This window comes from Panulirus ornatus, chromosome 28 (assembly GCF_036320965.1).
Source record: "Panulirus ornatus isolate Po-2019 chromosome 28, ASM3632096v1, whole genome shotgun sequence".
Lineage (NCBI taxonomy): Eukaryota > Metazoa > Arthropoda > Malacostraca > Decapoda > Palinuridae > Panulirus > Panulirus ornatus.
The window spans coordinates 5,735,001-5,745,889 of NC_092251.1; the positions used below are offsets into that span (position 1 = coordinate 5,735,001).

The window sequence follows — 10,889 nt, forward strand, 5'->3', positions numbered from 1 at the left end:
TCTCTCTCTCTCTCTCTCTCTCTCTCTCTCTGGGGGGTGGGAGTGGGGGTGGGGTGGGGGTTATATAATACTAATAATCAACCTCCCTTCCCCCCCCCCCCCCCCCCTCTTTCCACCGAGAGTGTGTTACGTCAGAGAGGCAGCCTCACACACATGAGGAACGGGAAAAAGGACGAGCCATTGTTACGTCTGTATGAGGCAGCACGTGGTGGGACCCCCTCCCCTCCCCCAGCAGCACGTGGTGGTGGTGGCGACCCCCTCCCCACCCCCACCCCCCTCTCCCATGGAACTGTTATCTTTAAACACGACGCTTCGATAAGTGGGAGGGCAGTGTTTTTGATCTATTTTTCCACACTGCTTATCCTGCAGGTTCATTAGTTCTTATAGAAGTAATATATATATATATATATATATATATATATATATATATATATATATATATATATATATATATATATATACAGAGAGAGAGAGAGAGAGAGAGAGAGAGAGAGAGAGAGAGAGAGAGAGAGAGAGAGAGAGAGAGAGAGAGAGAGAGAGAGGTATCTTGTGAACTCCTTATCTCCCGTGGGCAACTCATATGTATTTTCTCAAAAAAAAAGTTCTTTATGATACAGAGATAGAATAAGAAATATACATTAACTGCAACAATTAACAATAATAATAATAATAATAATAATAATAATAATAATAATAATAATAATAAAAATAACAATAATAATAATAATAAAAATAATAATAATAATAATAATAATAATAATAATAATAATAATAATAATAATAATAATATCCAGCTAGTCACTCGTATACGTGCGACTCCCAGAAAACACACACACACACACACACACACACACACACACACACACACACACGAACATAAAACCAGACCTTGCGTGTCACACACCCTCACCCTCCCCACCCCTGTGATACACACACACACACACACACACACGTGCAAGTCACATACCCTCCCTCCCCCCCTGCCCCATGATCCCCCAATGACTCTGTGTCATTACCTTAATTAAAGGCCTCGGCGCCCAAGGTTAATAAAGTTAGGGTAAAGAAGATTTTGATAACTTATGATGGAGAGTTCGATTTGGGGGAAGGGGGTACGTGTACTGCTCTCTCTCTCTCTCTCTCTCTCTCTCTCTCTCTCTCTCTCTCTCTCTCTCTCTCTCCACGCTTTCTTTCGTGTTTAGGTGTATTGTTATGTGTGTGTGTGTGTGTGTGTGTGTGTGTGTGTGTGTGTGTGTGTGTGTGTGTGTGTGTGTGTGTGTGTCTGTGTCTGTGTCTGAGATCACAAGGGTCGTATTCACTGGCCTGGGCATATCACGTGAGCAGATGCCTACTCATTTAGACGCTCGGTAAACATTAAGCTCGGGAAGCGACCGCCGCCCGCCGCCCTCCTCCCGCACCAGACCCGTCCGGTGAGGGAGGGAGGAAGGGAGAGCACGATTGAAACCAGTGCGATAGCAAGACCCACCCCGAGGGTCGTGGTATGTGATACTCTCCTCCTTGACGATGGGTCGAACTGAGTGAGCAGCGAGCAGGCTAACTGTCTCGTCCGGTTCTTCGACGTTCCGTTACGGACCTTGACAAAGCACGAACGATGATCATACTAAGCACGATGGTACGATACTCAGACACGATGGTACGATACTCAAGCACGATGGTACGATACTCAAGCACGATGGTACGATACTCAGGCACGATGGTACGATACTCAAGCACGATGGTACGATACTCAGGCACGATGGTACGATACTCAAGCACGATGGTACGATACTCAGGCACGATGGTACGATACTCAAGCACGAAGGTACGATACTCAAGCACGATGGTATGATACTCAAGCACGATGGTACGATACTTGTTTACAGTACCATAACCCTCGCGGAACTTAACCAAAAGACCAAGCCATCATTCTGTGAAGGTGGCCCCGCCGCGTTATGTTTATGGGGTTCAAATGATGGAAGTAAAATTCGACACCAGCGCGGGTCCGACCGACTGAGGTCGTCCACCTCCTGAGAGTAGCAAACCTTAAGCCGTCTTCACTGCATACGTCATATGCGGAACAGATAAACTACTTCCTAAATACAGAATTAAATCTACGGAGGACAGAATAATGTCTTAAGTCTCCAATATAGATGAAAACAACGGGGGGGGGGGGGGGGGTAAAATCTCAATGAAGTCTTGATATTCAAAAATATCTTTCACGAAAAATAAAAAAAAAATCACTCACATCGTCCATGCAAATGAATCAGACGTTGAACCCTCTCCCCTTTGGCTAAAAGTACAGTCGCTGCTCCGGACGCTTTTAATGAGCGGATTTTGGTTCCTTTTAACGAAGAAGCGTTTCATGTGTTTCGACCCGGCATTCAAAGCCGCGCGCCCAATACAAATTTCAATCCCACGTAAATGCACCTTTCACTCGCTGAGCTGAACATTTTCTCTATTTAAAAGTTTCTTTTCATTTTTTTTCCTCCTCTCTTTCATCTTTCATTTGGTTTCCGCTACAAGACCAAAGACCCCGCGGCCCTAATGAATACTTCTCCCTGATTCGTACCGCTCCGTCCTCAACCGAACCAGTGTTGAAATATATAAGAGCTCTCGAAACGATCCTTGCTGCTTCACAGCTTAATTTCCGAACCTTTTGCGAAGCCATTTACAAGCCTAAGCCTAATTATAAATTGGTTTCTTGCGACATTTGACGTCAGGACTTATAAAATCCGACTTATAACTCGGTTATGTACATAATCATGATGTTACCGGACTCCGCCTGCAAATGTAAAAAGACACCTTTTGCGAGGCTATTTCATTGGAAGTACAGACTGGTCAAAGAGCTTCTCATTACAAGGGACTCTACATTTCCCTGCTACTGGAAGTAGCGCAACCCTGGGCTACGGGAGCGTTCTAAAAGGTCGTGGGCAACACCAGGACTCTTTCACAGAAACTGGTCCAAGGGCAATCACAGTTATACATCATCATAATCATTATTATCATTATCATTATCATCACTATTATTGTATTATCATCACTATCCTACAAGCCGAGGACCCCATTTACGGGGAAACCCTTACATCTTCGAGGCTGCACTCAGGGCAGGAACTGGGATATATGATGGTCTCCTTCGGAGTGAGACGTACCTCTACGAGACTCTACTCCTTTCCGTCCATTGGTGATGATACTGTCCTTGCCAAAGGTGACTTTCGCTCGAGGTGTAACCATCACACGCAGGCGGAGTCCACTAACATACATGAATATATGTATACAGGTACTGTACCACAACAGGGTCTTACAGTGCCTCGACAGGAGGGAGGGGAATGGCATGTGGTACTAACTGCAATGCCTAAGGGAGGGGGGAAGGGAGGGCGGTGCCACGCCAGGAGGAAGGGCTGACTTGTGGCACTCCGGCTCTCACGAACACGACGACACGAGAAGCAGCGAAGGCAATGTCGGTACGATCCTTCAGCATAACGGTACGATTCTTTCATGACGACGGTACGATACTTGATCACGGCGGTACGATACGTGATCACGACGGTACGACCCTTGACCACGACGGTACGACCCTTGAATACCTCGGTATAACTCCTCAGTACCCAGAAGTCGTTTACCCTCGTGCTCAAGAGCTCGTGCCGTCATGCTCAAGGATCGTAGCGTCGTGCTCAAGGGTCGTACCGTCGTTCTCAAGGATCGTACCGTCGTGCTCAAGGGTCGCACCGTCGTGCTCAAGGGTCGTACCGTCGTGCTCAAGGATCGCACCGTCGTGCTCAAGGGTCGTACCGTCGTTCTCAAGGGTCGCGCCGTCGTGATCAAGGATCGTACCGTCGTGTTCAAGGGTCGTACCGTCGTGTTCAAGGATCGTAACGTCGTGCTCAAGGGTCGTAACGTCGTGCTAAAGGGTCGTGACGTCGTGTTCAAGGGTCGTACCGTCGTGTTCAAGGGTCGTAACGTCGTGCTCAAGGGTCGCGCCGTCGTACCAAGTGGTCGCACCGTCGTGCTCATGGTTACAAGCTTACATGAAAAGCGCTACATCGTCAAAGGTTAAGACATGTCAACCCAAACCATAAAAGATGAAGAAAATAAAAAGAAATTCAGCGAGACGTTTCAATGCTACATCTTCACAACCTAAAACACTGCGTGCGGCCTTCGAACACACACACACACACACACACACACACACACACACACACACACACACACACACACGAACGCACCTTCTTTCCTTTCGTGAGTTTCGTGTTCACTATCGGTAATCACTCTCCCCCCCCCCATCACCCCCTCCTCCCGCTCTATGAGTCCCATTAATCAAGTACTAATGACTGTCATTAGCGAGGGTATTTACTGACGTCTTGCCTCAGCTCGGGAGGGTATGGGGGGGGGGGGAGATCGGAAACTCTACGGACATATGAGCTACGGTTTCAGTATGTAGCCGTGATACACATGTGAACATATATATCACATAATACCCCTCCAACAGCCAGGATTCGAACCTAGGACCTTTTGCGTGGTCGACGGGGAACGCTAACCGCCAGGTTATGACCATAGGTGCATATGTCCGCCAACAGTCCTCTGTCCGGATACGCGTATCCGGCTACCCAACCAGACGAACATGGACCCTCGTTTTCAACGCCTTTCTATCCGACATTACGCTTCGCGTTCATGAACAAACGAGGAACGTTCATGGTGATTCCACGCAACGCACAGACGCAGACTGTTCGCTATACGTAACCGTTGTTTTCGCTATACTCCAGCGGTAAGGGGAATTCACACGCTTCAACAAGTCTCCCTTATTCACCCCATCCCTTATATATATATATATATATATATATATATATATATATATATATATATATATATATATATATATATATATATATTAACACTGTAAGTTGGTATGCAACTGACCTTGCTATACGAAGAACTGTTCTCAGCAATAAGGTTGAAACTCACGCTCGACTCTCTGCCAATTCGACAATACGACACGTTCCTACGGCAAGACACCCCTTGGGCCATTTAAAGTGCTTTACAATTCAAGATAATAAGATAATATAACGTAATGAAGATAAGAGGGGGAGGGAGGGGGGGAAAAACAAGAGCAGTGCAATAATAATCAAGATAATCTCTATCCATAACATAATTATGGCGTCTGCTAATGATACGACATTCCTACATGTACTGATAAGCGCTGACCTTGTGTACTGATAAGGGCTTACCTTGTGTGTCGATAATGGCTTACCTTGTGAGTTGATAAGGGCTTACCTCGTGTGCTGATAACGGCTTACCTTGTGCGCTGATGAGGCCTTCCCTTATGTGCGATAAGGCCTCATCTTGTGTACAGATGAGACCTTACCTTGTATAACCAATGCGACACTTCCACTCCTCGACACAAGTCAACAGAAAAAAAAAAATGAGAAAAAAAAATATGAATTGCAGCTCCACAGCATAATGACACCAGACCAGCCCAGGTACCGAAGTGACCTTCTTCATATCATGATGATGATGATCATGATCATGATCATGATGATGTATACATCTTCACTATTCATGATCCTATCGAAAAAAAAAAAAAAAAAATATATATATATATATATATATATATATATATATATATATATATATATATATATATATATATATTCCCCACAATAAAACAGCATTTTCCTAGTGACTGGGGCTGGCCAGGTGCTCCCGCTACTGGCAGTAAATGGCTCACGAGAAGCCATTTACTATTCATAATATACGTTTCGGCCATGCATTTAGCAACGCTCTTGTGGGCAGCGGGGGGATCGATCCCACATACCTGTGTTCTTGACAGCGTCAGCACCGTGGTGGCCAGGCTACCCAGGGTGATAGAACGAGGCCACATGGCCATACAGGGCCACTTGTCCATGTAAGGTTAGTTCCCTCAGCCACTCAGGGTCGCTTGGCCATGTACCGTCAGGTCATAGGCCACATAGGGTCACTCTACCATGTAAGGTCAGGTCAATTGAACATGTAGGGTCATATGGCCCTGTTAGGTCATAGTCTCTCGTTCACTGGAGGGTCACTTGGTCATGTGAGGGGGGGGAGGGGTTACTCGAGGGAGAAATAATCACACTGCGTCTGACTGGGGACGAACACCCAGGTCAGCTTAGAAGCGACCTCCTTCTGAGTGTGTGTGTGTGTGTGTGTGTGTGTGTGTGTGTGTGTGTGTGTGTGTGTGTGTGTGTGTGTGGCTGCGACGCCTCCTGTGTAAAGGCGGGGTGGTGTATGGCTTCCGCACTGCTGAAGGAAGCAGACCAGGACTTCCTCTTCCTCCTGAAGCAACCGCTGACGGACGGGTGGTGGACAGCCTGGCCGGCAGGCAGATGTCCCCCGTGTGTCATACCGTTGAAGCACACGACTTTGTGAGGGAGCATCTTCTCACATTTTGTGTGATTACGAATGGAAATGGACGTCTCTCTCTCTCTCTCTCTCTCTCTCTCTCTCTCTCTCTCTCTCTCTCTCTCTCTCTCTCTCTCTCTCTCGTCATTACCGATCTGGGACTAACTAGGTTCGTCTCAGTGGGTCGCGTGCTGACTTGGGAGGAGGGGAGGGCGGAGGGAGGGCTTTCCCCCCATGCCAGGCTTCGTGTCCAGGTCCTCAAGGCTTCCAGTCAGCTGGTAGGGTTGGGTCACAACACGCACCCCCCCCACACCTGCAGGAAGATACCCTCCCCCCTCCCCCCTCTCACCCTGCCCCAGAAAAGCGCACATCCGCACAGAAGAAAGATTCACGCAAACACGAACGTATGTCTAGGTATTTTTTTTTTCTTTTTAGTGTGTGTGCGTTGAAATAAAGAAATATAACACAATGGGGCTAATTGATACATCAAGAAATTCTCTCTCTCTCTCTCTCTCTCTCTCTCTCTCTCTCTCTCTCTCTCTCTCTCTCTCTCTCTCTGACGGCAGACCTAATTCCATCTGAGAATGTAATTACCGATACTGGTCACACGACGTCGTCCTTAGCCCCTTGAACACGAAGGTACGATCCCAATGAGCACCATTATACGACCCCTGAGCAACACGGCACCACCCCTGAACACGACATGCCTACTGAACACTTCCTGACGACCCCTTGGGCATGATGGGCCTGGCTGGCCTTTGAACCTGAGCCACAGTATGGGGTCAGGTTAAGGTCCACGCCCATCGTTGCCACGACTCCACGTCCCTGACTGGTGCTCACAGCTCCTCACGACTCATTTCCAGAGGACTTGAAAAGTACGACCCCATCAGGTACCTGACACCGACAGAGCGTCATTTCCAAGAGGACCTGAAAAGTACGACCCTTTCAGGTACCTGACACCGACAGACTCGTAGGATCTTTGGACTAACGCACCACCTGGACGCGCCTGCAACCCCTCATCCGAGGGGAAGAGAGATGGAAAAAGAGACAGACTTAACCCAAGCATCAACCAAGAACACTTTCCATCAGAATTTTCCCCTCCACCCTTCTCTGCACATCGCAAAGAAACAGACTCCTCTTCTCATTCATCGCCTCAACAGAAGATCCCATAACAGCCATTCATACACTCTTGAGGATTCACTTTAATAGAGTTGAAATCCCTTTCCTGTCTTCTAATGTACGAAGCTGTGGTTTGCGAGATCTTCTCACCACCTGATACGCACGCTGCGTCCTATTTCGCCTTCCCTACCCACCCGACCGCCATGAATATGTACCGAGTCAACACTATATTTCATCAGTACACACTTCCTGGGGAGGCAGGGTAGGGAGACCAACGGGAACAGCCGTTGAAGCAGCGTCACTCTAAGACTCTCCTTTTGCGACAAACTACTGCCGTGTACCGTCGGTTGCCCGACGCCCTTGACAACAAGCTCGTACCGCCTGGTGACGGTGGCGCCTCTTCAGATTCGAAGGAACGCAAACCGAACTCGGGCACCGCTTTACGAAGACTCTTCATATGTCACTCATGTGGTGAGAGAAGGGGGTAGGGAGAGATATTACTCGCAAGATTGACGAAGAACTTTTTCTTTCTTTTTTTTTCCTCCCTTCGGAAATAACGAGAAAGAAAGGGGTGTGAAACCTGCTCTTTGCAGACTAAGGGAGATCGAAGCTAGACCTAAGAAAAGATAGCTTCTTAGCCGTTCTCTTGCCAAAACAGCTATATTTTAGCCGGACCTGAGGTAGAAACATGTTACCCACGGTTTCTGAATGTGACTGCGTGTCTCCGATTTACGTAGGGCCTCTCCAGTATCGGGAAAACTGGCACGTTCCCTGGAACGAGGTCGGCTTCCATTTCGCCTCCCTAGAGGGGGGTCCTGGAAACCTCCAAAGCCGCCCGCCTCCCTGGTGGCCAAACAGATGGACTGACTGCTGGCAACTTCCCCTCCAATCAGACCCAAACTTCCTCTGGCGTCTGGGATACTTCTTTATACCTCGCTTTGTTACCTCAGTCGCTCTCTTGTCTTGACCGATTCTCTGCTTGTGGGTTTCAAACCGATGTTCTACAGTAGTCCTTCTCAAGAAATGATCAGCGTATTATGATACACGAATACACGAATGTGAAAGCTCAGCCCATCTTATTTCCCTATATCTATATCTTTTGATTCGCGTGTTATTCCCTCTCATGTACCAGTTACAGAGGAGCAAGACTGTCGATGATTTAATGTTATTCATCAGGGAACTTGTTAACTAAGGGATATGGGAACCTCCCTTGAGGAGTTACCCCCCCCCCTGACGGAGGAGAGGGATGAGTTACCACTCCTCTGGGGTCCGATAGCGGGGCGGGAACGTCGCTAAGAGTTACAACTACGATGGCGAAGTGGGAGGAGTTACCACGGCGGAACTCTGAGGTCCGATATACATGGCCTCCGTTGATGCATGTGTATTGACGTGTTGGCCGATATTATGTGAATGGCAGCCCGATACATCACCGCCAGTACACCAACTGCCAACACTCCAAGGACGTCCGCTGCTCCTAGTACTCACGACCGAACATGAACTGTGCCACGGACGGCGGCCGTGCACGGAACAGAACGCACCAAGGACGGCAGCCGTGCACTGAACGGAACAGAGTACGGACGGCGGCCGTGCACTGGACAGAACGGACCAAGGACAGTAGCCGTGCACTGGACAGAACGGACCAAGGACGGTAGCCGTGCACTGAACGGAACGGACCTCATAGGGCAGTCGTGCACTGGGGTTCTCGCGGCGTCGAAGGCAAGGGAAAGCTCTCGTAATTACCAGCTGATGAGGTCACGCTAGGGAAGGGTTAGCTAGGGTGAAAAGCCACCAGTATAAGGCTGGGGTGAAAGGCTACCAGTATGAGGCTGGGGTGAAAGGCTACCAGTATGAGGCTGGGGTGAAAGGCTACCAGTATGAGGCTGGGGTGAAAGGCTACCAGTATGAGGCTGGGGTGAAAGGCTACCAGTATGAGGCTGAGGTGAAAGGTTACCAGTATGAGGCTGGGGTGAAAGGCTACCAGTATGAGGCCGGGGTGAAAGGCTACCAGTATGAGGCTGGGGTGAAAGGTTACCAGTATGAGGCTACGGTTTGAAGTCACTATTCATCACACACTGTTGACACATGACACATATCACTCACCACACACCCTCCCTTGGCACATGACACACGTCACCACACACTCATGACACACGTCATCACACTCATGACACATGACACTCGCCACCACACACTCATGAAACATGACACACGTCACCACACACACGACACACTTCATCACACACTCATGACACATGACACACGTCACCACACACCCACATGACACATGACACACGTCACCACACACACACATGACACATGCCACACGTCACCACACACACACACATGACATATGAAACACGTCACCACACACACATGACACCCTCTCCCGCCTTAAAGTCATACGCCCCCAAAATAGATTCATCACCTCCGTATATATGTATATCATCAACTCTGCATGGAAATGAAATGAAATATGAAAACCCGAGAGAGAGAGAGAGAGAGAGAGAGAGAGAGAGAGAGAGAGAGAGAGAGAGAGAGAGAGAGAGAGAGAGACTCTGTGTGTGTGTGTGTGTGTGTGTGTGTGTGTGTGTGTGTGAGGTAGGTCCTAAGTGGGAGACATTTTTGGTATCACAAATGGCCGTGAGACCATCTACTCGCATTATATATAAATTTTTTTTTTGTGTGTGTGTGGAAGCGAATCTGACAATTCCACGAACCTTTACCTCATGACGTCAGGCTCTGGGAGAGGGGGGGGGGGGGTGAAGCGGTAGTGGTAGTGGGTTTTGATGGGCTGGGGCTGTGCTGGGCTGGGCTAGGCTGGGCGGGGCGGTGCGTGCCGGGGTAGCCATGTTGGGGCAGGGCACATAAGCCGATATTTGCATACGGGTTTAACCTGTTGGTGAGGCCCACGTCCTGGCTGTAGGGAGGGACGAAGGGAGGGAGGGGCCGCTGCTGCTGCTGCTGCTACCTGCTTTTGCTACCTGCTGCTGCTACCTGCTGCAGTGACCGGTGCCTCCCGACGCAGGACAACCTGGCCCCACCGCCTCGCACACCTCGTTGGCAGCAGGGGAGGCGCCACTGTGGTTCCCGAGTGAGCTTACGAGTTTTACATAAAGACGCTAATTGTACCAACTGTAGCGTAGTCAACGATAGATATCATAATCATGGCTAGATTTAGCACAAGTTATATTTGTAAACGGATGTAGGTTTTATATATATATATATATATATATATATATATATATATATATATATATATATATATATATATACTATATATATATATATATGTATATATATATATATATATATATATATATATATATATATATATATATATATATATATATATATATATATATATATATCGTCCAACACATCAATACCATATATCAATATAT

At 47.9% G+C, this 10,889-nt stretch overlaps 1 protein-coding gene across 14 annotated transcripts in view; it reads left to right on the forward strand.

The window, feature by feature from the left end:
- LOC139757780 (uncharacterized) overlaps positions 1–10,889 on the forward strand; it is a 207,506-nt gene that overhangs the window by 162,136 nt on the left and 34,481 nt on the right. The window lies entirely within an intron of this gene.